The sequence below is a fragment of the Neltuma alba genome, unplaced genomic scaffold (assembly GCF_004799145.2).
Source record: "Neltuma alba isolate B1F8T4 unplaced genomic scaffold, ASM479914v2 tig00012638_pilon, whole genome shotgun sequence".
In the NCBI taxonomy this organism is placed as follows: Eukaryota; Viridiplantae; Streptophyta; class Magnoliopsida; order Fabales; family Fabaceae; genus Neltuma; species Neltuma alba.
In genome coordinates this window covers 57,441-63,440 of record NW_021637075.1, presented here as the reverse complement: position 1 = coordinate 63,440, position 6,000 = coordinate 57,441, and positions in this window count along the sequence as shown.

The window sequence follows — 6,000 nt, the reverse complement described above, 5'->3', positions numbered from 1 at the left end:
TACATTACAAAGATTGTAAAATTGTATAGGATTTTGAATTCGAGTTTCCATTCATTTTTGTGACTGAAAATGTGAAGGTCTATGAGTTGTTGTTCTTTTTCCCTTCCTTGAAAAGAACTAAAGGTTTTTAATTAAAAAGATGTTTGGATAAAACTAAACTATGGTTTGGAGAATAGTTTCTAGAAAAATAGTTATTTTTGAGAATAGATTTTGTGAAAAAGTGATTGTGATAATGTGAGTGTTTGGATATTTTCCATTCATTTTTGTTACTGAAAATGTGAAGGTCTATGAATTGTTGTTCTTTTTCCCTCCCTTGAAAAGAACAAAAGGTTTTAATTAAAAAGTGTTTGGATAAAATTAAACTATGATTTGGAGAATAATTTTTAGAAAAAAAGTTATTTTTGAGAATAGATTTTGTGAAAAAGTGATTGTGATAAAATGAGTGTTTCGATAGTTGTTATCAGAAATATTTTTTATATATGTAAATTACTAAAAAAGATACAAGTTAATATGATAATTACATAAGAAATAGATTTTATAATATATTTTAATTTAAAATGATAAATTTGTTAATAATATATTTTTTTGCCTTTCGTAATAAATAATATATAAGAAAATGTTATTAATAAATAATTAATATGTGTATATATATTTATTAAATATAAGATTAAATATTTTTATAGAAAAATGATTTTTTTTACTAACAGAAAAATATTATTTTGCTTAAAAGATTTTAAACATGAAATCTCATAATATTTATTCACAATTAGTTTTTATAATAACATATTATCTCTAATCTTTAATATAATTAATTAGTTGTTACTCTGTGTGTGTATATATATTTATGAAATATAAGAGCAAAAATATTTTTTGAGAAGCTGAATAATTAAGGCAGAAGGCCAAATTGTTTCCGAAGGATAGAAGGCCGAATCGTTTGTGTCTCAGGAGGAGCGCAGGCCGAATTGTTTCTGAAGGACCGAAGGCAGAAGGATTGCATAATTGAATTGTAGGGGTGTTTTTTGTCATATATGTTCTCTGACAGCATAACTATCACCGATAGTCCTCAATTTTTGGCCCAGAAGCGAATTTATTTTGCTTCTTTGGAAATCATGGATTTAGGTTTCAAAACCTTGATTTTGACCCAAACAATAGTTTAATCATTTTCTCCGCTGTTTGGCAAATTGTTGGCCCAAATAATGGTTTGGGTCGGAAAAACACTTTTATGGATTTTGCCAAACAGGCTCTAAATCTTTTGCACGTTGCCTTCAAAACGGGAGTTTTAATGAAGCCGTGAGAGCAGAGGATGGACTACGTTAAGCTCTGACGGAGGCCTAATCAAGTGCAAGGCATTGCCTGGTTCCGCTTGAAAGCAGGAACTGACTCTAAAGACAAGATACTCAAGGATAAACTATCGCTGCTTCTGACTTTCCTCACTTCCCACATCTCATGGCCAAGCACATGAAGCCTCTATAATAACTTTCAAAAAGCACCGACAATTTTTTTAATATACTTACCTTATATCTAATAAAATTATTTTAAAAAAGTTAATCCAATCTCCCTTTTGTCACCGTTGAGGCCAATCGTATCCTGCTTCACTGTGACAGCGTTTTGCAGGGTTTCAACGGAAAAGCATTCAATTTGTTAAAATACTATCTTGTCATAAAATTATTTATCATTATTTTACTATTTATGTTTTCTCCGTTGAAATTACGCTTTTCAAAAAACTGGCTTTCTCCCTCCCCATGCAGGATGTTCGATGTATTTCTCCTTCTTTCCTCTTCTTTTCTTTTTTTTTGGTAAATGAAAATAAAAGTAGAATAGGTTAGATTATTCCAGACATTTGAGATTTTTATGCCTAACGAGGCCCATTACTATAGAAGAGGATAAGGAATGACCCACGCGAGGTCACAGGACAAATTAGATATTACTGTACTCATTAATCTCTAATAGGACAAATTAGAGGATTCTAGACACTTTAGATTTTTATGCCGAACGATAATAGTGGATGAGCATTGACATGCAGTGACAGACAAAGAAATCTGGTGCACGTTTTAAAACTCAATCTCTTCGTGGCAAGTCCCAATCTTGTTTCAAACTTGTTAATATTTGTGTAAACAGCGATTTATACACATAATTGAAAAGCGTACCTAAAGCTTATAATTGTTCTGCCCTCGCAAGACGTACACAATATAGTGATGGTATGGAAGGGGATTGAGGACTCGAAAACAAATAAAAAGAAAGATGAAAGTATCTGTTTAATGAAAAGATATCTGTGTTTGATATCTTATGCTTCACATGGGAGGGTTCACAGATTTTAAGCACAAAGCCGACCTCATCCTAATTTTCTGGCCGCTAATTTACAAAGTGATCATGGAGCTTTGCGCTTTAACCCCCTAATCCCATTGCCTCTCTGCTGGGCTTTCCTCTTTTGGGAAGGCAGATATTGAGACTTCCAACTCAGGTTGCCCCTTTTAGCACCCACCTCTTCAATCTTTGACCTCACTCACGCGATCTCTCCTTATCTCATCATCCCGTTGTAATCCTCCCCACACCTCATGTGATTAAGGATTAGTCATAGAATATCGTTTCTCGCTTATCAAGTTATTGAATCATGCTATGTTGTACATAAGATACTTCTAACTGCATCATCAAAATAAAAGAGAGATGGTTAAATTATTGACTTTGTCTGAAGATGAAATAAACTTTAAAATTTACTCAAATGTAATGTTATGAATTACTACCCCCGGTACTTAATATAAGACTCTGTTTGACTTTTATTTTGATCCTAAATATAAGATCCCAATCCACTTTGTCTCTCATATTTATACATCTTTTTCAAAGTAGCCCTTCTAACAATAACATTCTAGTCAATACACACTACTACAAGGAAGACTTTTTACTCTGTTTTGCATGACTTTTTACTTCTGTTTTGCGGGGGAACATGAAAAGAAGGGACATAAAAGTACCCCTTTTTACTTCTGTTTTGAACAGAAGTGAATAATGGTATTATCTGTGTCTGTTTTATCTGTTTGTGCAAAAACAAACGTGAATTCACGTTTGGTTTTGTCAAACCAGATGTGAATTCACGTCTGTCACATTAAAACAAACACTTGATTAGTAATGATATTTTAGAAAAGACAACACCTATTTAAAACAAATAACTAACTCAACTTACTTCCTTAATCTCTTCAAACTAGTCAACTGGCTCTTATAATTAGAACCAGAGGTAGTACATTTGAAAAGTTATAGAAATTGTTACTAATAAAATTTTAAATAAGAATAATGTTTAAAAGTAAACCTATTTAGTGACTTATAATAAACATCACGTATTTCTTTCGAAAAGCATTTTACAATAAGGACTGACAGGATAAAGCATATCAATATATCATGCTTTTGGTTTTATGCCAAAACCACCAAAATTATAAAATCAAGCATGCTTGTAGACCTGCTAACATATGAAATGATATAAACTGGAAGTAACACTATGCACAAAACCATATATAATACTGCCGGTTCTATTTACAAAACATTATTTATTGATTATAAATAAAATCTTATAAATAGGACCGGAACTGGCAACGCGATTTATTTATCAAATTTCAAGTAATACTCCTCCGGTCCTAATTATAAGACCCAATTGACTTATTTGAGGAGATTAAGGAAGTAAGTTAAGTTGGTTATTTATAATAAATAAGTGTTGTCATTCCTAAAATATCTTGCTAATTAAATATATTGGCTAAAACTATCATTATTAGAAGGATTATCTTGAAAAAAATGTATAAATATAAGAGACAAAATGGATTGGGGTCTTATAATTAGGATCAAATAAAAAGTCAAATGAAGTCTTATAATAAGGACAGGAGGAGTATATAATATAAAATGCATGGGAAAGTTAACGTATTCAACTTCAGTCATGATCGATCTCCGTGCGCGGTGACTTTTTGTGTTTCTATTGTTACCTCACCTGGTATTTTTTTTTTCCAATGTATTACCCGAAGTTTAAAGATATTGTTCATAATAATTAAAGGCACGTGATCAATATTCTTGTGAAGTACGAAATGATTCACTTTCGTCCTTGCCACTGTTGCCAATTATATTTCACTTCCCTTCATCGTGATTCATATTCCCAACGTGAAGAGATTCCCAACCATTTATATTCCCCTCCCCGAGAGCAATTTCTAAATTCGAAAAATATTTCCATATCTGTTTGAGATTTTCAACCATTTTAGAGCAGTTCCGTTTATAAGTCATTTATCTCTTAATCTCGCAAATAAAAAATATACTACATTGATTTTTTTAAAACTTTTATCTTTATCAAAGAAATGGCATTAAAAAAATACTCTTTTTAGTTGTAAATGTAATACTTCTCCGGTCCTATAAGGTTCTTATATTTAGGAGCGGTATGTATAAAGGTCTTATATTTAGGATCGGAAAAGTATCTATTTTGTAGTATACGCTACAAAATATGTGTTACATTTAAAATCAGAAAAATGTGTTTTATATCTTTTCTCACCTATTCAAATCAATCAGGGTAAAGCTGGGAAAAAAATCATTAACTATCCCCAAGTGACTTAAATTTAGGGATAAATTTTTTCCTATAAATAATTTATAAATAGGAAGAGAGTAATGCTCTTGTGAGCAACTTCTAAATTTGAAAAATATTTTCTCATCCGGGCGCATATATTATATATACCAGCCCAGCCCATGGAAAAGAAAAACGGCGAGGGAAGGTGGCGCCACGCGCCACAGAGCAGGGAGTGGGATTGTAACTTGTAAGGACGTGAAAGGGATAAGGACGCGATATATATATATACACCTGTATGTATGTACGTGTGTGTGTATATAGAGAGAGAGAGAGAGAGAGAATTCCAGGAGTGGAAACGGAAAGTTGAGAGTTGAAGTGAGATGTGAATGTGCATAGGGTTTGGAAATTTAAGGAGGATGGTGGTATATATGATGAGTGGTAATTAATTAATTAGCCTTGTTTTGTTAGGAACGTGTCTCTTTAATGCATTTGTTCCTTTAATTTGAGTATAAGCCTCTCTTTAGCTTAACCCTCCCCCCCCCCCCCAAAAAAAAAAAAACACATATCTCTGTCACGTCCTTTATCTTTAATGTACTCTTTCCCTTTTTTTTTTTAATTAAAAATATGAATTACTCTTAGAACACCCGCGACGCGAGGCTTCAATTCCATGGGATAATTAATTAATTAGTTCTTCAAGTGGGTTTTGATGAGCAATTTTCTCCAGAATTATTATATTTTCCCCATCCTCATTTAATTCATAAAGCCGACTGATCCCACAGCGAGGGGCGGAAAGAGTCAAGGACCGGAGGAGTAAAATCAGTATTGTATGCGTCTTTTTAATATTGGCCCCTCTCATTCTTTTTAATAGTATGTATATGTTTGATAAAATCTAAAATAAAATGTATATGCTTGATTTTTCAAACTCTAATAAATACCAAGGAAACTTAAATGTTTAATACTACTTCCGATCTTAATTATAAGAGCTAGTTAACTAATTTGAGGAAATTAGAAAAAGAAGTTAAATTAGTTATTTTTAATAAATATGTGTTGTTTTTTCAAAAATATCCTTGTTAATTAAATGTATTGGCTAAAACTACCATTGTTAGAAGGACTATTTTAATTTGGAAAAAATGCAAAAATATGAGAGACAAAGTGGATTAGAATCTTATATTTAGAACCAAAAAAAATCAAACAAGGTTCATATTAAGAACTGAAGATAGTACTTTCTATTTTTTCACCCAAACTTGCGTGTGTTCATTTAGCTGGTCTAAAGAATAATCATGTTGAAGTGTGTATGTGTGTTACATGTAATAATTTTCATTAAATTAATCTCGTCAAGTTTTTTCGGTGATCAGAGCTAATTAATCACACAACAATTTGTACTATATCCATCGATCATTTGGATATAAACATGAATCCCCTAAAATGTCAGGATTCTAAAGTTTCTGAAGTGAATATGTATATAAATATTAGCA